The sequence below is a fragment of the Thermobia domestica genome, chromosome 9 (genome assembly GCF_964235325.1).
Source record: "Thermobia domestica chromosome 9, izTheDome1.hap1.1, whole genome shotgun sequence".
Taxonomy (NCBI): Eukaryota; Metazoa; Arthropoda; class Insecta; order Zygentoma; family Lepismatidae; genus Thermobia; species Thermobia domestica.
The window spans coordinates 68182125-68209367 of record NC_137462.1 but is presented as its reverse complement, the minus strand read 5'-3'; the positions used below and the strand labels follow the sequence as shown (position 1 = coordinate 68209367).

Here is a 27243-nt window from a genome sequence, read left to right as displayed (position 1 = left end):
GTATGTGTATAATCGGCAAAGACGTGTATGTGGCAAATTTCATGTCAAAAGAGCAGAAAATAAGAACAATAAAATTTTCTTGGTTTTACTCACTTAATTTTACTAAGAACATTTGGTTTTACTCACTTAATTTTAGTATTTATAATTCTTTTCCTATGAAATTTACCACAAATGTACATTTCCCGAAGTATTAAAAATACCGTGCAAAATTATTATCAAATTATATTCTTACAAGAAGACAGCTATAGATATGCGACAATCATTTTGGACATGAGTGCACATATGTTGTGAGGAATGACAAGGAGATTCATGTTCATATGTGAATGATGCGCTGTGTGGATGGCGCAGGTTCAGCTAGTACCTAATTATATATATATATATATATATATATATATATATATATATATATATATATATATATATATATATATATATATATATATGTGTGTGTGTGTGTGTGTGTGTGTGTGTGTGTCTTTGTATGTTATTAGTAGGCTCCGGATTCTTAGGTTCGAACCTATTTTATTCCTGTACAGAGAATGCAAAAAATTCGTGTTTTCTTTACATTTCAAGTTGCTATAAGTAGAACTATATTAGTTTTATAGGACCTAAAATGTCCTAATTGGGAAGTTAGGACCTAAAAAATCCTAAATTAGCTTTTAGAACCTATAACGTCCTAAATGATTCTTTATAGTTATTTTTAACTTGAAAAATACTTTCAAACACGTAGTCAACCAGTTTTCAACAATGCAATAACAAGGTTTCCTTCACACAGCATGTTTCTTTGTAATTTGCTGCTGCGATTGTGAATAAGCGGGGCAGCAAGTTTATTTTTAGCAACAACAGGTGCACGGTAGAGACCTGCACGGGCCGGGCTTGGGCGGGCCGACTCTGCTATTTCTTTGGGCCGGGCCGGGCTCGAATGGGCCGACACTGTTATTTCTTTGGGCCGGGCCGGGCTTGGGCTGGCTGACACTGATTTCTCTTCAGGTCGGGCTGGGCTGGGGCCCATCAATTGCAATTCTTTAATAATTATTGACTTTCGTTAAACGATAATTGGAATAAAGCCAAACGTTGAAGAAGTGTGTCCGTGACAAATGTTACAAAGGATGCAATAGCTATTTACAGTTTGTGTTGCTTAGCGGCTCCACTTTCACTATACAGGATTGCAGGCATTATGCGGTAAATTGAGCTCTGACATTGACCTTCACTGAACTCAAAATATAACAAGAAGGGGTGGGAATGTTTTGCCTGTTGCTAAACAATATTGCCATCTTCACTTTATGCTAAAAATCAATTAAGTTAGATTTTTGTTACAGGGAATGGAGTTTTTGTTCTCTCGATAACAGGCAAAGTTCTAGGAGGCAATGGTACCATTGGGGAGGCAAGCGTCAGGTTGTGAACCAGAGTTTAGAAAATGTTTCTGAGTTTTAGGTCAAATTTAGTACTAAATTTTGAGAAAGTTTGGGGCTCGAGCTAATATTTAAAAAAATTATCGGGCCTGGGTCGGGCCAAAACTTTTAAAATTTATCGGGCCCGGGCCGGGCTTGAGCCAAGAATTTTGAAAAACTTATCGGGCCGGGCCGGGCTCGGGCCGAAAATCTCCAAAACTTTTCGGGACCGGGCTGGGCCGGGCCTAGGTGCGGTCGGGCCGGATTGGGCTCGGGCCGAAAAATTCGGCTCGTGCAGGTCTCTAGTGCACGGTCATTCGATAGAAAGTTCAAGCTGATGGCGTTGACCTCTTCTCCCTGTCAGCAATAAACATTGTGTCAGTGTTCTAACCTTGTAAGAAAGGAGAAGGAAGTGTGTTTATTGGGATTGCATTTGGATCATATCAAATTTGTACGAGTTCTCTTAACATTGAAGATTGAAATTGAAAAGAAAAGATCATGCCGAAACAAAAATCATCCAAAAGTGCTCTAATTTGAGAATGGATAATATCGGACAACTTCACAACTGATGGCAGAGAGAAGAGGGAACAGAGAAACAAGCAACCGTTCCTCGGTTTCAAGTCCGGAGAAGACGAACCTAATCTTAAATTAGAACTTTGTAAAGCCCTCACTTCAGTCAACATTCCGTTTTCATCGCTTCAAAATCCAATTTTTAAAAAGTTTCTGGAAGATTTTTGCATACAGAAAGTTCCCGATGAATCAACTCTTCGAAAAAATGATTTGCCCTTGCTGTATGAAAAGACAATTGAAGAAATTCGAGAGGACATTGGTGACAACCTCATATGGCTAAGTGTGGATGAAACAACGGATAGCTGCGGCAGATACATTGCAAGTGTAATCGTGGAAAAACTTGACTGTGAAGAGCCGGGACTCCCTCAGGTTATTCTATGTAAGGAACTGCCCAAAACAAACCATTCGACGTTGGCCATCGCTGTTAAGGAAGCTTTACAATTGCTTTGTCCAAATGAAGAAAAGGATAGACTGAGATTGTTGGTTACAGACAGTGCAGCGTATATGTTGAAAATGGGTGAATGCCTAAAGGCTTTCCATCCTCGCATGTTGCACGTCACCTGTTTAGCACACGGACTCCATCGTGTAGCAGAAATCATTCGAGAATTACACCCAATCGTCAACGACATAATTTCATCTGTAAAGAAGGTTTTCTTGAAAGCTCCTAACAGAGTGGCTAACTTCAAGGATATGCTTCCAAACACACCACTGCCACCACAGCCCGTTGTGTCCCGTTGGGGAACGTGGCTCTCAGCAGCACTGTACTATGCACGTAATTTTGAAAGCATTGTTCAGGTCATCGATTCGCTCGACGAGATTGAAGCCGCTTCAAACACGCCTGCAAAAAAAGCACTGAAGCCACAGTTTGCTGTATACAACAACTAAGTTACATTAAAGCCAACTTTTCTCATCTGCCTCAAGCCATCACTGAATTGGAGAAGAAGTCAAATTCTTCAAATTCTTCAAGAAGTGAAAGAGAAAAAAGTGCCTGGGGAAGTTGGAACAAAAATTGCGGACAATTGGAGGCGGTTTTAAAACGCAGTCCTGATTTCTCACAGATACAACTAGTGGGTCAAATTCTTCGTGAAGACAATGTCCAAGAAAATTTGCTATGATATCCCGAGGTATTAGCCAGTATGAAATATGCGTCTCTTACATCGTGTGATGTGGAACGCAGTTTTTCTGCATTCAAGAGAATTTTGTCAGACGAAGGAAAAAGTTCACAACAGAAAATCTTGCCAAATATTTCGTTGTTCAGTGCCATTACAGAGAGTGTAGTGACCACTTTTTGCGCTATAGAAAACATGAAAAGTGCCGGGAAAACAATATTTGAACATTCGTATTTCCTCAGTATCGTTAGAAAAGTGAAGTGATATTTGTGGTGTTGTATAAAATTTCAAATATAAGAAAACTGACAAAAAACTACTACTACTACTACTATAGTACGACAGGCCATACATATGTTAAACTATATTTCAGCTATCAAAAAAAAAGTCCAAGGTAAGAAGAGTTTTATTATTTTTATTACGCAGAAGATTGGTTAGCATAAAGCTTACTAAATTAAGGTTACCATTTAAGTATGAAATAGCTAACAAAGTGTTTAAAGTGTAGTAATATTCCGTTTTCAGTAATATAACGCTAAAAATCCTAAACTGTGTTTTTAAAAACCTATAAAATCCTAAAATGCACTTTTTAAAATCCTAATTTGAATTTTTGGGACCTAAAAATCCGAAGCCTAGTTATTAGATTTTTACATAGAAAGGAGTCGCCTAGAGCCATCAATTTTGTACACAGATCTAGACCAGATCTAATCGCGTACAAAGCTTTTCTTTTTTACTTTTAATTCGAGGGGAGATTGGGAATCAAAGGATGTCAGTAAACCATATACCTCTGAGGTAGGCAACCCAATGATTTAGCTGTATGGTAAATTGCATTCCTTTCAGATCTTTGAATTCTTTTGCATTACCTTATTCTTACCGTGCGAAAACAGGCATGTCAGCTGGCCCAAAAATCGACAAGGATAATGCCGAAGGGTGAGGGAAGAATTAAAATACTTTCTACAGACATAGTGTCCTCTTGCAAAGAACTTTCAGTACATTTTACCAAGTACATATACATTTTTATCCGTGTACTATTTGAGTAAGTAGTAAAAATGGAGAAACAGCAAAATCCGCCACGGTGGCTAAGTGGTAAAGGATTCACCCCTGGTGCAAGGAGTCCTTGATTCGATCCCAGATTTCGCCTAGTGAACATTTTGGTGGACAAACACCGTGTGCGTAAGTTTTCTCGGGGTTCTCCCCTTTCCTCCCACTTTTTTCATTTCACCATTTCCTTCATTTTTTATCATCACCGTCTTGTTTAGCCTAGCCGGCATAACCGTCGGACGTAAAACTCAAATATTTCATTTCATTTTCCTCAGCCGTAATTTAAATTGTATTAAGTGATACTTTTGCTGCATTTCTCCTGTAGTTTATGTAGTAGTTAGTTGTTCATTGGGTTGATTTATGCATTGTCATTACTTCACTTACTTAACACACATAACTTCACACATAACTTCACACTCAGTCTTGGGAAGTAACGTAACGCAAGTAACGCGTTACTTTTTAAGTAACGTTTCCTAGTAACGCGTTACATTTTTTCCAAAGTAACTGTAACGGTAACGCGTTACAAATTTTTAAGTAACGTACCTAGTTTGCGTTATTTTTTTAGCGTTACATTTCGGATGAGTAACTACAATATATTTTTCGGAAACGAATGTTTCTTTCCTGTGAAGTGAATTTCTCAGAATGGAACAATGTTCACCTTTTCCCGTTTCGCCTTATGACCTCTAGCAATGAAATTTGCATATAAAACCTGTTATCACTTTTCATCTTACTGTAAGACGGAACGGGAAATCTCGATGTGCATTTTCCCCTTTCGCCTTACGAACTTTATGTTGTAGGCTTGCAAATACATTCATAGATACAATTTGATTTGTTTATTTATATAACAAAATATAGTGCCACTTGCTGTTTTTGGAAGATGAGGACAGCCTCAGGAAAATCATATGTACTGATTGCAAGCACCTGGAAGATTTTGACAGCTCCAAATCAATACATTCAGTGAGTAAACTACGAGTGCAATGGTAGTCTATTTTACTTTGATTGACGTTGTTTTTATAAAGATGGAGAACGAAAATATTTTATCGTTCGAACATTTGAAAGAATACTTTTTCTTAAAAGCTGATGATGATGGTGAACAGAATTTGAAAGTAAAGTGGTGCCCCGGCGGGAAATATTTATCAACAACTAGGATACCATAATTAACGACATACAGTAAGGGGTTAATATGAATAAACTGTGTTCTGATGAGTAGGTCTACTTTATTGATGTAATATTAGAGTTCTATTCGATCAGTTTGCGTATCCTAAAGTCCCGTTGATTATAGAGTTTGGAACAACTAGCTTTAAAAAGCATGTATCGTTTTTAGAGTTATTGGCAAGTTTTGATTCACTCCCAGTTCATGTGTTCTCATTTTGTCAGTTGTAGTGTAATGTTTCTCTATATTCTGTATTTTTAATTTTACATAACAACATTGCTATTATTATATAATTAGTTTAGCAGAATAATAATAAGCATTTTTTTCTAACGCATAGGGACGGGCACGAGTCAAGCTAAAACTCGACTCGAATCCAAGTCGAGTTTCGAGCCGAGTCAAAAGTAATATTCTCGAGTCGAGTTCCGAGCCGATTCACTGTTTTTGGCGTTGAGTTTCGAGTCGAGTCGAGTTTGATAAGTGGCTCGCTCGTTTTAACTCGTTTTGAAATCATGGCCTGATTACACTGGAAAGCGAAAACCATGAGAAATGTAAGCTAAGCAGTAATATGGAATACTGTTAGTGTTGCTCACGAGAGGGGACACTGCTCGCATCTCATCTCGTCTCGATAGCAAGACTACAAGAGATTTTGTAAAACAAGCTTAGCTTGGCTCGGCTTAACTGAGCCGATGACTCGAGCCGGCTCGCTTGGGGTGAACCATCGGCTCGAGCTGGCTTGGTTGGGCTGAGCCATCTGCTCGGTTCGACTCAACTGAGCGAAGGGCTCTAGCCGACTCGGTTGGGTGAGTTGTTGGCTCGGCTCACTTCTCGGTTTGGGTCGATAGTGAATGAGCTGTGAGCCGAGCTGCTCGAGTCCTTGACAATTCTAAACCCGGGCCGAACAGTTTTGAAGATATTTGGCCAGTGCCCTATAAACTCCTAACAATGTTTGGCTCGAACCCGAATTATCAACCTAGACTCTCAACCCAAATTCAGAAGCTCGTGAACAATGTCCTTGACTCCTAGACTTCACGGCTACCGAGGTTGGCAATCAACTACTTTTTTAGTATTCAGATATAAACCACCTATCATTCATGTTTATACACAGTGTTGCTACAATAATAATAATAATAATAATAATAATAATAATAATAATAATAATAATAATAATAATAATAATAATAATAATAATAATAATAGCGGTAGTAATAGTCGTACGGAAAAATGAATTAATAAGATTTTTTCATATATTCAAAGTTTCGGATCTAAAAGTAACGCGTTAGTAACGCGTTACTTTCGAAGTAAAGTAACAGTTACTTTTTAAAGGCAAGTAACGCGTTAGTAACGCGTTACATTTTAAGAGAAAGTAAAGTAACTTGTAACGCGTTACATTTTTACAAGTAACTTACCCAACACTGAACACACTTTAATGCGTTATTCATTTATTTTATCAAAATCAACTTTGAAAGTGAAGTCAAAAGTAAAAATTTTAGTTTACACGTTAAAGTGTATCATATAAAATGAGCAGACACAGGAAATATTCGTTTTAAAACTATCACCCAGTTTTATTTTATTTCATTTATACAGATTTGTGGGTGTTACCGGTATCTACGGCTCCAAGCCCGTCACGTGTGAGGGATCACGTTCTTCTGTGAGCACACCATCCGGGAAAGGGGGAAGGAAGAAAGCGGTCTGGAACCTGAATGTTAGGTGCCGTTCCTGCCTGGTATGAATGAAGAAAATCCAGAAAAACCTCACCTTAGGATAGCTGACTTGAAAAAGTTTTTTCCGACCGTGTCTCCACAATAAATCGAACCTGAGCCCGCTCACACCACAGCTGTTGTCCTGTTAAGATTAATAAGTTTATAATGAATAATGCACTGGTTTTATGTTGCAATAGTCTTTTAACGAATTAATGATATTGTGTCCTTACACAATGACATTTAGAATGGAACTAATGAGAATTCTAGATTGTATTCTACTTTGATTTGTAACGTAGGTTACATAACACAGAGAACATCCAATGACGATTTTTTTTATGGTAAACAATGCAATGACTATTCAAGAGGCAACCCAGAGTAATGAATTGAGATTGGCAACGTTTATTACCAAAATCACGTTGACAGTGGTATCAGTAACGCCTCTAGTGATAACTTTAGTAACTATTGCTCCAACCGTTTCTTAAACTCTCAGTTCTCCGTGAAAATTGTTCTGCATCTAGAATAGACGTAAACTCGTGAGTCTTGAACTGACGCTCATTGAGATACGAGCTCAATATTTGAGAGCGAGATAGGTCGATCCTCAGCTCTATAAGGGTAGCGATTTCCATCTCCATTAAGATTAGTGAGCGCTAGCCCCATTAAGAACAGCAAGCACTAACTGCAAGAGGGTTAGTGAGTGAGAACTCGAGTGAACCTGGTAACACTGAAATTAATGTCCGTGAGTCCTATTGAGGACGATAAGCCCGAGATAATGAGAGTTCCATTTCTTCCATGTATATAGCTTTCAACTGACGGAGCAGAAAGTATTGTGATCGTGAAAAAAAATGTAATTCGATATTTCAACACGTTTCATGGGCCCTACGTACCCCCCCCCCCAAAAAAAATATTATTCGATGTCTGTCTGTTCGTCGTGATGTACACACCTAGAGGTCATACCAGGCCCGTAACCAGCTCAAATTTGTAGGGGGCCCGGTAGAAGTTAGGGGGCCCGATCCAACCATATTATTGTCCATTTGCAAACCTACCGTGAATATTTAGGGGAAACAGTAGAAATTTAAGGAGGGTCTCCCTTGTCCCCCGTGGATACGGGCCTGTGTCATACCGTACAATTATCTGGACTAGTTTTCAAAATTAAGATATTTATAAGATTCTCTAGGAAGGGGATTACGAATTCTTTTCATACCCCAAAGATACGGGTAAAAAAAAAATCAATAATTAACGATTTTGCCGAAAACAGCTCTAATCATTTTCTTCATATTTCATAAATGAATATTCCATTAATATTATGGTGTAAGTCGTTTCTCTAAGAATAATTCAGAAGAAGTAGATTACTCTTAGAAGTAATGTTCTATTATTATTATTATTATTATTATTATTACTATTTTAAAAATTCAGCAGATATTGTTCATATCCAAGCAGTTTACATATAATAATAAACTTACAATGTTGCGTAAGTATCTTCTCATTTAAAAACCCACAAGGGGAAGTTTGCTCTCTTGGCAGTGAGCTTTTCTTTCCAGACGATTTTCTTAAATATGACGCAGATCACTCTGTTCTTATTTGAGAAATATATATTCCATTTAATTGAATATATTGAATATACCAATTAAATAATGTGGTATAAGCTGCTTTCCTGAAAATGTCCACAAAAGGTAGTTTACTTTTCGGGTTGAGTTTTCTTTTCTTTTCTTTTTTCTTTTTCTTGTTTTTTTTTGATGATTTTTTTTAAATTGCTAAGCGGAATTTATTCATCTTCTACAAGCATATAAGTACAAGGGCGCCCATTAGGGGAAGGGCGAGGTGGGGCGCTCGCCCCCCTTGAAGAAATTGTACTTCGGAATATCGAAAACTCAATTGAATTTTTAGAATAGTTACAGCAAAATTTGAAGCTATATTTGAAATGTCGCTTATACTTGTCCCCCTTGGAAATCACAACATGGGCGTCCTTGTATAGTTATTAACAATCCCTACAATGTGCTGTAAGATATTCCTTAAAAGACCAAATTGGTACTTTATTCTTGAGGGTGTTTTTGAAAGACATTTTTAATATAATCACTCAGGAGTTTTTGTTCATATTTTATAAATAAATATTTCAATAACAACACTACAATCAGGGCCGGATTTAGCATTTTGGCGCCCCTAGGCCCAATAATTTTATCCGGCCCCTAGCCTGGTTAAAGTTACTTTCCTAAAAAACCTTTATTAAAAAAATATTTCAGGCCTATATGTTAATTGCTTAAACACCACTCCACGATGCAATTTTATCATTGCAAGTTTTTTGAGGAATTTACTTGGTTGTGGGCTTAACAAAATACCGTTAATGTATTAACAAAAGATTGGTGAATAACTTTGGTTTTGTTCAATTTAGCTATTTGGGCAAATAAATAAAAAAAAAAACTCTGTAATACATTATAAAATAGTTTTAATCTCAGAAACACAGCTTACATGAAGTATTTTGATAACGTGACACAAAAACTGTTTTAAAGTAAAACTAGAATTTTTTTCTCTCGACCGTGCGCCCCCTGGGAGCTTGCGCCCATAGGCCCAGGCCTACCGGGCCTATTGGGAAATCCGGTCCTGACTACAATTTGCACATGTTATTTCAAACGGAGAAGTCCAGAACCAACAGTTTTCTTTTCTTTTCTTTTGGAACGAGTTTTCTTCGAAGTTTTCCGAAAACGCCAATTATAATTTTGTTCATACGTATATCATAGATAAATGATAACAACTGCAGCATGACGATTTAATTCAATAAATCAGAGCCAGAAAGTTTAGTGCAATGCTCCGTATCATTTACTTCTAATTTTCTTCATTATGTTGTCGAATGTGATATTTTCCCCCTCTTGGAATCATTTGTGGATCATCATTTGTAAGTTCATTTTACACTTTGGAGTTGATATACTAAAATAATTTAGTGGCGTTTAACTAAGAAATATTTTTTTTTTTCACTTTGAATTGTTTGTGCAATAGTCTACATGCTCTCACGCCGCTGCGAGTCTAGCCGTTATTAAAGGTTCCTTCCTGTTCTGTCTAATAACCTTCCAGCACTGTGTGGCATATTTTCGAATGTGGCAGAATACATGTTCTCTGCCTAATCTTTGCAAAAAGGGGTATTTAAATTTCAGATATTTAATAGCAATTATTTTCCCGACAATTGCTGTTGCATTAGGACTCCTTTTTTTTTGTATATCATATCATGCGACATTAATTGCATTTTAAACTGACACGTAAGAGTCATAGAAATTTAACTTTTTTCTATTGATCAGGAACTCTAATTGGTTAGATTTTCATTTAAAAAAAGTAAACAAATAGTTGTCTGTCATTGACTGAGAGCATGAACTCTCTTCCAAACGGTATATTTAGTTTAAAGAAGTTATACGCATTCGAATAGTGAACAAAGTTTGAAACTCGCTAACGAAAAATGCTAATTGTTTTGTTTCATATTGTTTTAGAAGTTGCTTTTATGGAATAAACACAATGTTTTTCGAGATAATATCCGAAACTACTCAACTGGTTTTGACAATTCTTTTACCTTTGAAGATTAATTTTATCTATGCTAAAAGACTACATATTATATATAACGCTTGAACTCTACAAAACTGAACTCAACTTTTATATGTAGCATCTTACGGATTAGGTCCTACTATTACAATTAGTATAATTATGTTATTATTATACTTAATACAGTATTTCAACTTTTATATGTGGAAGTGTTGATTGAGTTGCCTTAATATCCAATTCTTGATGTAAAAAAATACAGATTAACATATTTTTATTTTGTATAACAGGCGACTGAAAATAGCAAAACGTTTGGGAAACCTAAAAATAATAGTAACCAGATAAAAGCATTTGCACTCGTCTCTGGAAAGTATCTTAATTAATATATATTAATATATTCAATGACACTCGTCCCATATTTATGGGGCAATTAGTAAATCTTAAGTTACCCCCACTAATAATCTCTAATAATTCTTATACTATTAGAGTACTAACGTTAGTGTTACATGCACTAACAATGCATTAACGAATAACACTTATCTCATGTTTGTGAGACAATTATTGTAAACATTGGTAAATCTGAATTGGCTGCTGTTACTAATAATCGTTAAAACTCTTACACCATTAGAGTACTAACGTTAGTGTTAGACTACTAATGTGCACTAACGATGTAATAACGAATAGCATATGTTCCATGTTTGTGGGACAATTAATGTAAAAGTTGGTAAATCTCAAGTTACCCCAATAAACGACAATAACCCTTCGCTATTAGAGCACTAACGTTAGTGTTAGAACACCAATGTACACTAACGATACATTAACGAATGATACTTGTTCCATGTTTCTAGGACAATTAGTCAAAAGTTGGTAAATTTCAAGTTGGCTTCCACTAATACTCGCTAATAACATTTGTACTATTAGAGCACCAATTAGTGTTATGTGTACTAGTGTATACTTATCACAGATTAACCATTTGTAAAGTTTCAATGAATTCTGTGAATATGAAGGAAAGGGAGCTAACATAAGATACCTTATGGTTAGGACATGTTTTAATCAATAAATCACATCAAGATCTTAAGAACAGCAGATAAATGCTCATGCGAAGGTTTCGAGAAAACCAAATTTTTATAGCATTAAAAAATGTCATTTTTTGTAAATTTGATACAGTTGATATTTTTTAATCTGCTGGAATAGATCGATAATTTATATAAAATGTATTTATATAAATATGTATTTATATAAGTATAAATTGTTAAGTACTAGATGCATCTACTGTTATATGATTTCTCCTAACACTAATGCTCATACTCCTAACAGTAACACACAAACTACTTGTGAGAATGTCGTATTTTAAATGCTTCAAAGCATAGGCGGAGTTAAGAATTGGTTGCTGGGGGGGCACGGTTAATACAAATCAGAATTGAAGGATAAGTAGCATTTTTGTTTTTTGTCAAAAAGTCAGAGGGGCAATGCCCCCCATAACTCCGCCCATGCTTCCAAGCTACAACACAGACAATAGGTTGCAGACTCCTCTATGGCAGTGGTTCTCAACCTAATTCCTATCACGACCCCCATTTTATCGCATTCTCTTGCCAGCAACCCCCTTATAATTTCTGGTTTGTAGTAAGTTTGTGTGGGATTTTTAACATACCTATTGCGGAGATCTCATGATATCTATCTATTTCTGTAATAGTAGAATCCGTTTCTTGTATATAGTCGATACAGTAGCTTCCCTAAAAGCGAATGGATTAAAACCAAATTTGATCAGTTCATTCATATTATAAATATCGAATCCGATCCGTCATACTGTTTCAAAATGAAGGTCGTTTGAAAAATTTAAAACTCCTTAATTTTGAGTCATATGATTAAAAAAAAATAAAGTGATTTCTGATTTTGCTTTTTAAAAAACTTGGACAGTTGTTAAAAAATTATTGAGTAATTTAAATGATTTGATAATGTGCGTTACGAAGATTGAATTGGACATTGCCGCACTAGTGAAATCACACAATGCTCAGGTATCTCATTGGCTTTCAATTTTAATTGTATTTCAATATGCAGGTTTTTATTTGCATATATATATATATATATATATATATATATATATATATATATATATATATATATATATATATATATATATATATATATATATTGGTATTTCAATATGCAGTTCTCATTAGTTTCATATCGTACCTCTTTCATTTAAATTGATTTTTAAAAAACTCTGCACCTGTTGAAAATGTTTACTAGAGCTATTTTATGTTGTTCTTAACAATATGTATAAAAAATATGTCTATCAGAACAAAATTCAAAATAATATTTAAAAATATTTTCCGGTATTAGATTCTAATTATATTTATCTCTTCCACTTATCTTCGCGACCCCCATGAAACTCTCTCGAGATCCCCCCTAGGGATCGCGCGCCCCAGGTTGAGAAACCTTGCTCTATGGTATGGTATGGGATATGAAGCCTTACAGAACGACTATGTCCGTCTCGCTATTTGTCGACAGGTGTCAGAACAATCACAATAGGAGACAGTGAGTATTTTTTCATTTGGATTCAGGCAGTGGCGACTCTAGACTGGGGCCGGGGGACCTATGCGCTCCAGTTTTTTGAGTGACAAAAACAATTTAATCTATTATTTATATATTTTGAAAGTTTATAGTAAACTCATGATGTAGACCCTACCTATTACACTATGGATTTTGGCTGCCCCCCCCCCCCAGTTTTTACCTTCTAGATTCGCCTTCTAGATCTGGATTCAGGATCCCAGAAATAGCTTCCATCACCTCTTTTATCTCCTTAATCAAATCGGAAATTGAAATATTTTAAGCACTTTGGGTTTTGAAGTTGATCAGCTCATAATGGAAAACTTAAAGGGACGCCGGGAAACGTAAACAGGAAGGGTATAGATAGGCCGCGCTGGCTCTGTGGTAGAGTACTCACTTCTTGCGCTAGTGGTCCCTGGTTCGATCCCACTTCCCGCTAAGTGGACTTTATGAGGGACAAACACCATGTGCGTGGGTTCTCCCGTTTCCTCCCACTTTTGCCATTCTACCAATGTCATCTATCTTATTACCACCATCGCCCTTAGCCTCGGTGCATATTCGTGGGACCTTAAACTAAACAAGGAAGATTTAACCTCTTCCGTTTTTAATATTGGATTTCTAGAGCATGGCAGTTTTAAATGCAAAACGAAACTAATTTGTTTACCCTTATTACCATAAAAATAATAATTTTACATTTGATATAGCCTTCGTTTTTAAAACGTTGAACAAAATCAGATGAGAGAATGTCCATTAGTTATTGTGTTAAATGATTAATGATATTAAAAAGACAAAATGCTACTTTAGCCTAGATAGATTTGAATAACAAAATACTTCATCTATCAGTAGGTCTATACTTTTGAGGATGAACCTTCAGGTTATGTAAGTATAGAACATAGTAGTTTATCACTGGCGCAAATCCCGGGGTAATGAGGGGAACATGTCCCCTCCAATCTTGGAACTAGGGGGGCTGTACCCCCAATAATCCGATTTGAAATGCGTTTTTTGGGGGAGAAATGTGATGATTTGTATCCGAATGCCACAAAGGAAAGTAAAATGAAATTGATGTCCCCCCAGAATAAGCCTCAAATCTATCTGCCTCCCAATGTTGAAGACAACTCTGCTCCACTGTTCCTCCACAGCATTGTTTTCAACTTCATAAATATTTTGAACATTGGTTTAAAAAAATATGGGAACGGTCTTGTCCGTTCCACTCCCCTCCAATGTTGAAGACAGATTTGCGCCGTTGTAATTTATTATGATAATCAAAGGCATAAAATTTTTTGCCTACGTTGTATAATCCAGAGTAATATTGAAGCAATTTCACTTTTTGTTTCACACGTATTGACGAAAAAAAAAATAAATAAACGTAATGATCATGTCGAAACGGAATGCGAGCAAAACAAACTGACCCATCAGGATAGTACGTGGAAAGAAATTGCGATAACGCGTTTCAATTTGTTCATGCCCTGGAACACAAGTTTGTTCACTATGAAGGCCATTGGAGATTATTCAAGGCTAGAGACAGGAAACTGCATATAACAAGATTTGTTTGATATTTTTGTTTAGTAACATCAAATATTTTTTCTATTCTTTTTTTTTCTTTTTTGAGAATGAAATTAATGTAGGCTTGTACTTGTCATAGGCTCAGAGACAAAATTAACCTTTTGCACGTCTCTTTCTCTAACATGTACGAGGTATGATCAAGAAGTATGGTGAATGTAGTTCACAGCGCCACCTGTCAACGTTTTACCAATTTCAACTAGTAAGCCTAATAATCTGTACATTTCGAGCGGTCAATGTCGAGTTTGAATGACTTGTGTTGTGTAAGTTAGTTTCCAGAGGCAGAACAGTGAGTATGTTTTAAGAGTGTTGTTTTAAGCTGTAAGAAAAGTACCAAAGAAACTCACTATATGTTAAAATAAGAGTATATGTATGAAGCGGTGACATTGAAGACTGTTTACAACTGATATGTGCGTTCAAAAGTGACAATGAGTCAGTTGAAGACGGGCAATGATCGGGATGATCTGTGACGTCAGAAACAGATGAAAACGTGCGAAAAGTGATACAAATGATTCATTTAAACAGGTGAATGAATATTCTAGCTTTCCGAACAACTAAACATCTCGTACGGGTTAGTGCAAAGTATTTTAATCGTCCATTTACAAATAAGAAGGGTGAATGCGAAATTCGTTCCCCGATCCTCGCTTTTGATCCGTGAGTTCTTGGCCGAAAAATATTCCTGTCTGTCCACATCCTGTCACGACGACAAGACACGACTTCTGGCTATTCGCAGAATTCAAAACGGTGCTAAAAGGAAGACATTTTGACACCATTCCCGCAGTGGCGGATCCAAGGGGGGGGCGATCGAGGTGATTGCCCCCCCCCCCCTCAGAAGAGGAAACTTTCTTATTTTCTTATGCAATGTACAAAACTTAAATAAAACCATCCCAGAGTTTGAAGCTCTTAAAAGTAGTTCTAAGTAGCAGTATGACAACCCCGCCCCCCACCAGAAGTTGGTCCTGGATCCGCCCCTGCATTCCCGACATTAAGAGGATGACGACAGCGCATTTAAAGACTCTGAAGAAAGAAGACTTCCAGAAGTGCTTTCAATCGAGGAATCAACGATGGAATAAATGCATTGCAAGGCAAAGGAAGTACTTTGAAGGAGATTGACTCATATTTGATGTAAGCTTACTGATTTGTTCATAAATAAAATGATTCACCGTATCGGGCTACAGAACAGTATGTTGGTAGTTTAATTTCGAATGTTGAACTTTCTCTTACAGTTTACTCGACAGTTACAAAATATGACGTAGCATTGTCTTCTCCCATCATTAAGATGGTACATAATTTTCGACTTTCGAAAGTTTTTGAGTCTCACTCCCTGAAATGGTTAACATATCAAATCAAAGTAGCCCACAAGTAAAATTAACTCAGTTGAATAATATAAAATAGTGCCTCAAGTGACCTCAAATTTTAAATGCATTATAAGGCAAAGATCAGTAATAGACCCTTTTAAGTTCGGAACGGCTAAATAGGGTCCCATATCTTGGATACGGACAATAGAGATCTACTGTATAGTACTATCATGATATCCACCTTGAAGTCTGCCGCATTGGATTCAGATTTGAAAAAATATTGTAAAGAAAAAGGGTTACGTAATATATCACTTTGGGTTATATATATATATATATATATATATATATATATATATATATATATATATATATATATATATATATATGTGTGTGTGTGTGTGTGTGTGTGTGTCCCTCATATAAGGTAATTTCGTGTTGCGATACGCACACCCGCGAAATGTCTTCTATGTGACCGTAAACACGTATTAGTGAAACAACAGCTCTCTACGTGAAAGTTAACCCGCGCCGACCTGACTACAAAGTCATGAAATGACGTTTTCACATTATGATATCATTTAGAATGTCCAACCGTGATAACGGAGAAACCAAAAGAGACAGAGAACAAAACTTTGCACGAAGCAACTAGAGAAAGGAGGACACTTACCCGTGTATTGACGAACATATCGGATAAACAGTGTTGCCAACCCAGGAGAAAGTTATGTTTTTGTAAATCGAATTAGCTAAATGGGATGCAAACGCCGTTGGCGCACACAGGAGTGAGATACTAACGTTTTGTACAACTTAAATTAAATACTGACTAGGACTTGTTTACGCTGACTCCAAGTCTAAAAGTTTACGTTGAACAGTGTTGCCATCAACAGAAGAGAAAAGTTGAATTTGGAAAGGTATAATAACTCGGAAAAGGTCACTAGTGCAGTATGATTTAAAAACTATAGTGCAAGGCGGTAGAGCAGGAGGAGCAGTACTGTGGTTATATGAGATCGATAAGTCACGTACTGACTCCGATATTCGGTATCTTGTTAAAGCTGAGAAATGTGGTTTATAAAAGATGGCAACGCTGTTGGAGCCAATGGCGTTTGCATTTAACATATGTTTAATGTTAGGTCTCTAAAAGTTTGCAACACTAATCTGCGTTTACCATCTCTTTATTTTCATTGTTGCTTCCAATGATGATTTGCAAGTTAGGTCATTCGATTTACAAAAACTAGTGATGAGCGCAAGAACCTTGGTCTTGCAGTTTGTGAAAGAGTCTTGCATGCAAGACCAAGACCAGGAATCCCAATGCAAGACCAAGACCAATAATCTTACGTAAGAGTCTTGCATAAGTACAGGTACTACTTGATTTTTTTATAGAATGTAAAAAGGAAAGGGAAAAATCATTACATCTTTCACTTGAATTTCTTGGCTTCAGTAAAAATGTTGTTGGAATGAATGTGTTTCCAGCAGTTTATGCAATCCGTGTGAGTCGACCTGCCTTTGTAGCATATAGCTACAGTATGCCGTTTTCTGTATCAGTTGTTCGCGTTTTCTGTAGTAATTACTCTTTTTCAAGTCACACAGGTATGATCTTGCGCCATCTGAGCTTTTCTTGGTGGACAAACACCGTGTACGTGGGTTTTCTCGAAGTTTTCCTGTTCCCTCCTACTTTCTCCAATCATTCATTCATTTCTTATCACCGTCTCCCTTAGTCTCGGTGCATAATCGTAGGACGTTAAACTAGATATTTCATTTCATTTCAAAACTATTAGCGGTGTTCTTCCAAAACTAAAGAGAAATGTAGTATTGAATACCGGCAACTCCGTGCACCATAGGTGCCTACTATATTGGTATGGCCTTGGCTCCAAGGCTCAAGCATCCGTTAGAAATCTTTAATGTGTGCTCATAAAATTAATGTCAACATAACATTTTCATGACATTGACAAAAACTTAGTGCATGTGACCGCAAGTTTGATTCATGGGCGGAAGCTTATACGTTGATAATTGTTTATCAATGTAACTTTTAGCCTCCTTAGGTATACAGCACATCGAGGATTGAGCGATACAACATTATACAACAATATATAGCCCATATTCACAAGTGAGAGTGATTTTGTAGTTATTTCAAATAACGGAGTTTTATGCCGTTATATTCTATCTCTAATATAGGTCAAAAGTATTTATATAAATTGAGTTTACACAAAGACATAGACAGTTGAGTCGTTTTCAGTTTTCACTCAAATTAGGTACTCTAAAATATTAAGAAGTTTGATTATAAACCTTATTATTTTAATTTTTTCTTCTCTTTTTCGGCCAATATTGCTAAACATATCATCATAGCTATTGTTCCATTATTGGCAGGTCACTTGATGCAACTGAGAAGCTTCGATGTACGGTGGTCCTTCGGAGTATTTTTTTCGTCTTGACGTAGCAATTTTCTGTTTTAATATTTTCCTTCAACTAGAATCTCCCTCATCCCTCCCTCTCTTTCCTTCCATCATACCCTCTAGCACGTCCCTCATAATACAGTTCCTCCTCAGCCAATGTCCCAACCAGTTCCTCTTCCTCCTCTAAATTGCATCTAAAATTTTTCTTTTCTCCCCTACTGCTACTATTTCTAACACTTTCTCATTCGTTTCCCGTTCAAGCCAGCTAATTCTCTACTTTTTTCTCCATGCCCACGTTTCGAAAGCCTCCAGTTTTTTTCATCGCGTTTGCGTAATGTCCATGTTTCTGCCTCATAGAGTACATATTGAGATCAGTAAAACAAAATCTCAATATTTAATTGAAAGTTTGTTTAAAACAAAGATTAGCTAATCGTGGTTGAAAGGAAAGAAATGATGCCTTTAGAGTGTAAAAATAATTTTGCAATTCATGGTATTTAGTAATCTGTGCTGTCTTGATTTTATTTTCATGCGTCTTACGGTAGAGACATGCCGAAGATACCTCGCGATCGAGGTCGAGGTTTAAGTCGCAGTCGCTACCTCGATGTCTAGCTCGCGATGGATGAAGGGCGCACATAGTGAGGAGGTCGCACAGTCTCTGTTACCACAAATTCTCAGTTTAAGAGGAAATATTGCTGTGGCGCATGTGAAATTATTCCGTCAGTGTATAAAAATCACTGCGAAACCACATTTTGAAATTGAAAGGACCAAACAGTTTATAAATAGAGATGGTCGCGAGCCGAGACATGGGAAATGCCAAAGTCTCGTCTCTTGTTTCGCGGAAATATTTGAGTCCCATCTCTTATTCATCTCTATCAATATTCTAAATCAAATACTTTTACCTTTTATTCAACTTTCCGTGAAGAAATGCCCTCTTTCAGCACTCAGGCGAGAATTCGTTTCCTAGTAAAATAAATAAATAAATAAATCATGTATGTCTTCAGGTTTCGAGGTGGAGGGGTATTAACTGCAGCAAATGAAGTTTCGGCACTGCAAATTCCATTATTCGACGTTTCCTTCCTATATATACGTTCCTGTCTTTACAGATATTTCTTTATCTTATATATATTTGTAACGAATTTAAAAGAGATCCTTTTTATTAGTCTCGGAATTGGGGGGGGGGGGCGTGGAGTTTTTAAGTATAGATATGATTAACAGTAGCTTCTTTTTTCTTTAGAAATTCTACAATTTACGAACTTCAGCCCGAAAGCCCCCTTCCTGTGACCGCCACTGTCTTATGTAATAATAAGCTACAGTATAATTCTCAAATAAATAACTTATCTGACATTCCCATTTCAGTTGATGTTTTTTTCCATTCTCTATTTAAAACGTGCCTATTATGATGTTGTTTGTGTTTGTTATTCCATATTGCTGGAACATTCCTCGTTAGTTCTATTAATATGTCTTTCATAATCAAATTTAATAGTGCAGCAAAACCCCTTGAGCATAGACACACACAATCCTCTGCAAACGAAATTCTAAACAAATGAAGACTTTATTCCGTGCAGCGCTTCAGGGAGAGCCAATGTGAAAACGAACCACAGCGATGCTTCCGCTGAACATCGATGTAGAAACAAACTCAGTTGTTCATAATCGTGACCTCTAATTCACCCTCGCGGTCGACCTCTAGGTCGTGATGTAGCGTACATTTTCGGCATAAGCTTACCTATTTGAATCCACGTGTTTGTGCCAGTATCGAGGTAGCGACCGCGACTTAAACCTCGACCTCGATTGCGAGGTATCTCCGGCATATCCCTACCCTTAGGGGTAGCCTCCAGATTTTGGGAACCAGTGGAGCACTTGATATGTTAAAAAATATAAAAAGATTACGAAACGTTGTGATTTATCTTGTAAGTAGTAAAGCTTGGGCAACCATTGAAAAAATAAAATAAAGGTTATCGTTTAAGTTGTACACCACCATCATACTTACACGAAAGTAAACTATATTACATTTAGAAACGTACATTGTATTTCCTTTACTATTGCCGCATTTTAGAATTTATTGTTCCTTATATCCAAAGTAAAATTTATCTATGAAAAGCACAAGATTTCTTAAAAGCAAGACTTGTAAGACTCCTGCAAGCAAGACCAATACCAAAACCAATACTGGGTGTGCAAGACCAAGACGAAGACCAAGGGTTCCAGTGCAAGAGCAAGACCAAGACCATTGGTTGTGGTCTTGCATTTGCTTATCACTAACAAAAACATAACTTTCTCTTGGGTTGGCAACACTGTTCATCCGGTGATGTTCAATACACGGGTAGGTGTCCTCCTTTCTCTAGTTGCTTCGTGCAAAGTTTCGTTTGTTTTTCTCTTTTGGTTTCTCCGTTATCACGCTTGGACATTCTAAATTATATTATAATGTAGAAACGTCATTTCATGATTTTGTCGTCAGGCCGGCACGGGTTAATGTTCTCGTAGGAAGCTGTTACTTCACTAATGCGTGTATACGGCCACATAGAATATATTTTTAGCTGGTTTGCGTATCGTAACACGAAATTACCTTATATAAACCCTCTTCCTTTCCAACAAAAAATGATCTGAATCCAAGATGTTGAACTTCAAGATGGATGCCGTGGTGCTACTATACAGTAGTAGATTTCCATTGTCTGTTTCCAAGATATGATCTCACTCTGTCTAGTTGTTCCCAACTTACAGGGGTCTATTGTATATCTTTGTCTTATATTGTATATTATAAATGCATTTAATACTTCAGGTCACTTGGGGCCAGGGCCGTGCCGTGGGGGAAGGGCGAGCGGGGCGACGGCCCCGGGCGCCGAAGTAAGGGGGTGAAAAATTCGAGAGAGAAAAGGAAAAAAGATAGGAAAAATTGCTTGGAATATATGTATGGGGGCGCCGTTGTATACTCTCGCCCCGGGCGCTGATTTTCCACGGCATGGCCCTGCTTGGGGCACCATTTCGTATTATTCAATTGAGCTAATCTCTCTGTTGTGGGCTACTGTAGTCTGATATGGTACCATTTTAGGTGTGAGACTCAAAAAATCTCAGAAGTCGAGAATTTCGGACAATATAATATGTATATTCAAAATACATATATGATTTGTTACAAAAATAATCTCGACGTTTGGTTGCTACATGATCTGACTCAAAAACATTCACTCGATCGGATTTCTATATGCGAATCTACTCTTGCGATATACTAAAAGTAACGAACTCAAACCATCCCTGAATAGGTTGATAACAAGTGATGACAACGATACTGATGATCTATGACAACAATACGCGAGAAAGATCGTAGTCAAAGCAAGAAGAAACTCCACCGCCCAGAAAGGCTATACTATACGTTTTGGTGGGCTTGGAAGGGCTTCGTGCATCACGAGCTGCTGCCTCCAGATAGAACCTTTGGCTCGGACCTGCACTGTCTACAATTAGCTCGAGAGTACACCTTGCAATTCAAAAGAAACGACCAGAACTGGTCAATAGAAAGGGTGTCGTGTATCACGCTGACAACGCCAAACAGTATACATCTTGAACTATAAGTCAGAAATTGAGAAAAACAGAGCTGAGAGGTTTTGATGCATCCAACGTATAGCCCGAATTTGGCACCATCAAATTATAATTTGTTTCAGTCTCTACGAAAGTCCCTGATTAGTGTTAAATTAGTTTCAAATAGGCATGTGAAAATCGTTTTTGGACCAGAAGCCACAAAAGTTCTTCAGTGACAGGACTATGAGTTGCCGGAAAAATTGCAAAAGATCGTTGAACAAAATTATGCATATGAGATTTTATAATGTTATTTTCAAATCACAATAAACGTATTCTCAAATTTGACCTCCAAAGGCTCAATACATTCTAGACAACCAAATATTTGTACATTGAATTGCAGGAGCAGTGTTCATCTGGGATATTATTTTTCTGTTCTTATAGGCCCTATATCTTTTACATCACTGAGATTCGGGGCATAAGCAAAGTATGCAAAAATTTTGCATTTTATTTTTTGCCTTACAAAAAGAAACTTCCTAAAGTGTACAAAGATTAATTATCAATTTTACGTTGAAATAAACTACATTTAAATTAAAAGTCTGTGTGATTGCAATGTTAGTCTTGAGTACTTTTTTTAACCAATGATCTCACGTGTTGTGATAGGAAGAGATTTAAAATTACATATGAGGGGGTACTTTATTAATTTGGGGGGATTAGCGTCACATACTTTGGGGGGGATTAGCACCCCTGTGCAGGTCTACGGTCGACGTGAAGACAAGGGGATACCCAAAGATCGAAAAAATCTATTTGAGCACTTAAACTATATTTAGCAATTAAAATAGTGTACATAGAGTGTGTCGTTTATGCAAAAAAAATAATTCGTTTTCATTAAATCCATTCTGAAGGGAGGAAAGAATCGGGACTGTGGTGTAAGTTTAATAGCCGGTATTCCTCTTAGAAGAACATGTGAGATGAATTTAAGGATCGGGCATGGAACATGGAAGACGATGGGAACCACTGGAAGGTCTTCAGAACCCGTACGTAGATAAAGTGACCTAATCAGCATCCCGATCGGCCGCCTTACTAGGTTGCCCTAAAATCCTATTTGATAAAGGTTGAGTGAGCATACGCACGCACCCAGAAATTTTTGTTATGAGGGCTTCAAGATTTCAGCATAGGAACCAATACTACACGCAATTACGGCTATATATACGTAGTATTGATCGAGTATTATTCTGCACCCGAAAAGACGATTAGTAATTGTAAAATACTACGACCTATATTTTCGGAAACAATGATGGAAAAAGATTTGAATTGATTTTGTGTTTAACGAATAGTTAAGCAGCGAGGCTGTATGAGACGTGGACCTACTGATTAATGTGGAATCCGAACCATATGAGCTCCCGGCAGAAATCGAATCCGGCTCTCCCACACCAAAGGCGCGCACGCTAACCGCTTAGCCACAAAGGAGCTCATGAAAAAAAATAAATGAAATCTTTAAGTTTTACGTCCCACGGAGGAAATGATGAAATGAAGAAAGTGGTAGGAAACGGGAGAACTCCGAGAAAATCCATGCACACGGTGTTTGTCCACCAGAAAGTCCACTTGGCGAGAGCTGGGATCGAACCAAGGACCCCATGCACTAGAGGTGAATGGAAAACAATAATGGAACTACATTGCTTTATACGAGAAAGAGTACAGATGAAATGTAAGATCGTACACATAAATATAGTTTTATTGAGAAAGCGCACAAATGTATGTTGAGTTTGGAAGTTTTTTGGGGGAGGGGTCCGGACCCGGCGAGCCCTTACTTGTGGGTCCGTCCCTGAGTGAGCATTTATGTGTAGAACGAAAATAAATCATAATCACAATGGGAGTCGAACCTAGCCCGACCGGTTGACAGATTGATGCCTCAGTAGTAGCCACTGCGGGCTCTATTTAAAAAAAAATATTGAAGACCACAAACTACTGCACATGCGTAAAGAAATGTAGGCTTAACGGACTTGACTTTGTAGGGCATAAACGCGCAGAAGAGCTTTAGAGCTAACCTGTAAACACAGTAAAACAGCCTTTGGCACAAAATCAAGGGCTTACCTTGACACAGCGAACGACTGCTACGAGAGATGAGTTGTTACTATTGTAATGGTGATCACTTTTTCAGCTCAAATCAACACCAATGGAACATCACACATAAACACACACGCAACTAGAGAGTTACTATCTGTCTTGACAGTTCAGTTTCAACCAACGCATGTTGAGATCAGCACTGGAATGTCTGAAGATGAACAAAATAAAAACGTCTTTTCAGTGTAGGCAATGAGTAGTTAGTTCCTGCGTATCCACATGGCAATTGGCGCTAATAGCAGTGTTACCATCTCGAAATTACTCAAGTGTTTCATTTTTCCTGTGACCTCAAGCGTAACAATTGCATGCAAACCTTTTTTTAAAATATGTTTATCATTAAAAAAAAAAAAAAAAAAAACTTGGAATGTATATGAATAACAAGGCAGGTTTATATAAAATGATCGCATAGAAGCATACAGTAGTATATCAAGGATCACAGAGAGACATAGTTACTCCCGAGTGTTTTCAACAGTCGGACGCTCTAGGCTTCGATTCCTAGTAGAGTATAGTTCGAAGGCTAAGTTAAAATGCAAGTATTAGCGTTTTAAAAAAATCCAAGTAAAACACAAATTATATATGTTTGTATGTGATTCTCATCTTGACCTTGCAGTCTATTGCTAGAAAAAAAAAATCCTAAACAGTGCTTAAGTTAGTTATTTCTTGTTTGTATGTATGGTATAATTTATAATTGTACTAACAACCTTTTTTCCAATATAAAGCTAATTAGTACATAATTTATGTTTCAATATTATAATTTATACTAAAAACCTATTAATTGGAGCTTAACGGAGAACTATGTATCAAGTAAATATATATACATATAACAAGAAAAAGTTCAAGGCGAGACGACACACACAGATTAATTACAGAGATAAATTCAAAATTAAAGCAACGTTGAAATAATTTTAAATGATAACTAAAGTTTTTTTGTTTCTTTTTACGGGTCTTTAAACAAACCTTCAAAAGTAAACCAGACTACAACATGTTGATAACCTTTAGAAAGAAAGAATGGTGACGTAAGGGCGCAAAGTTTCGTTTGTTATTATCTTTATTCTTTGAGATTGTAATAGTATTTCATAGAAGCAAACTACGACAAATGATCGTTAGCAAAACTGGCAACTAATGTTAATCAAGTGGGTTTCTTCACTTCACCTGACACTACGGTAGACTTCCGAAATGAAATGAAATTAAATACAGTAAAGCCTCGATTCTCCGCGGAATTGGGTGCCAAAGCAACCGCGGATAACCCGAAAAAAAAAAAAAAGCTAAAAGTGAAGTTCAAATCCGAAAAAAAGCTAAAAAGAGGTGTAAACACACACACAAACAGTATTTCAGCATAAAAACTGTGTTTTATTGTTTGCATTGCTCAGGTCGTCAAGGGTAGTGATCAGAGAATGTGAAAGCTATCGATGAACAATAAACCTGACAGTAATTTTCGACCTTCGTACTGTAGGTCCTACTGTATTTCCCCGGTTGTTGGCTTGGATTATTTTTTTGGGGGGGAGAGGGGGATTCGTAATTAATCTTCCAGTAGTCGTCCGCGGACTTCCACTCTGCAGTGAATAATGAATGTAATTTACTACCAGCTTCTTAAATCTCTTCAACATTCGGGGGAAGAGTAAGACCGTTCCCATATGTATTTCAGGTGATGTTCAAAATATTTATGAAGTTGAAAAACAATGCTATGGAAGATCAGGAGAACAGAGTTGTCTTCAACATTGGGAGGCAGGCAGATTTGAGGCTTATTCTGGAGGAAGGGGAGATGAGATTCATGTTACAGTGCATGAATTTGAACCTGTTGTATATTATATATCAGACGATGTAGATGAAGTGACAGTCAGACATAAATCATCACATTTCTCCCCCAAAAAACATTTCAAATAGAATTATTGGAAGACAGTCTCCCCAGTTCTAAGATTGGGGGCACATGTCCTGTCATGCCACCGGGATTTGGGCCAGTGTTTACTACCACGCAAATCACTCTTCCCAATTCCCGTTTTTCATACCTACAGCCATGCTCACCGACTACGTGGGTGCTCCGGGACTCCAGCACCCACAGAAATAATCTTGTGGGTGCAGCGCACCCAGAAGATTTTTAGTTTGGACCCGGGTTTGAGCCCGTTTCCCTTGCGTTTAAGTCAGGCATGTTACCGACTAAGCTAGGGCAGCACCAACTTATCGTTATAGTACCGGCATATTTTACTTTATCACAGCACAGCCTTTTATGACAGTGTTCATAAAAGATTTTAAATAAAAATTAATCAACCAAACATCGAGACTTCCTTGAAAACATATATAGGCTAACACGTCACGCCTTGATATGCACTCACATAAATTTTGGAAAGTCGGCGCCGTTGCGTTGCTTACAGCTATGGACTTTTGCTTATGAGAGTAGAGTTGCACTTCAACAAAGTGCACTATTGTTGGAGATATTCATTTTTACAACTTTTTTTTTTTTTTTTTTTTTTTTTAACATACAGTACTCATCTGCATGCGAAGTGTCAGTCCGCAGGGACTACTTATGAAAAATAATTGAGCACTACTTATTTCATTTCTCTTAACATTTTCGCTCTTGGAAGATACAACACTAAGTCCAGAAATAAAAGATAGCTATTATTCCATGTTTCAGTAGAGAAATAAGAGTAGAAACGATATCTAAAGGTACTTTTGGATGATTGAATCCGCTTGGGGAAAAATTCTTTATCTAAGAAAAGGGCGAAACTGAAATTTCCTTTGAGACATTGAATTCAAATAAAAAAAATAAAAAAAAAAAACATTTCTCTCTACTGTTCTTGCAAAGTAGAAATTCAATATTTAAACCGGAAGTGCGACTAGATTTATACCAATTTTCATCCCAATAGAGGGAAGAGGAAAAAGTTGATACCAATTCAGAGGCCAATTCTTCTTGCTGATCTAATTGCTAACGCGTTCGCCTTCGGTGCATGGAGTCTTGATTTCGATTCTAGATAGAAGGTATTAAATAATTTGAATGCATTACGGAGGTTTGAATTTCTCCTTAAACTGTACGTCTACGTCTCATGAACCCTTGATGCTGAAAAAGGGACGCCAAACTACAACCAACCAACCGAAACACTAAATTCATATACAGGGTGTTTCAAAACAACATCGACATCGTTTGGGAGGTGATTCCTGACACCAAAATAAGACGAAAAGTATAGACCAACCTGGTTGCACAAATACTTCCTTTCGGAGGGATAGGCTGCTGAAAACATGAAAAAATTAACTTTAAAGGTCCATAGCTCCAAAACCATGGGACCTACCGCAGTCGGGTCAAGACTTTACTTAGGAACTAATATGTGCTCTATCCAAAAATACATGTTTCAAAATCCTA

At 37.1% G+C, this 27243-nt stretch overlaps 1 protein-coding gene across 1 annotated transcript in view; it reads right to left on the bottom strand.

Moving 5' to 3' along the window:
- The window catches only part of LOC145694715 (phospholipid-transporting ATPase ABCA3-like), a 142578-nt gene extending 118473 nt beyond the window's left edge, over positions 1-24105 (bottom strand). Inside the window, exon 1 of the mRNA XM_081771245.1 lies at positions 23862-24105. The gene's annotated coding sequence lies outside the window, so the exon portion shown is untranslated. The remainder of the gene's footprint in view (positions 1-23861) is intronic.
- Positions 24106-27243: the final 3138 nt, after the last annotated feature.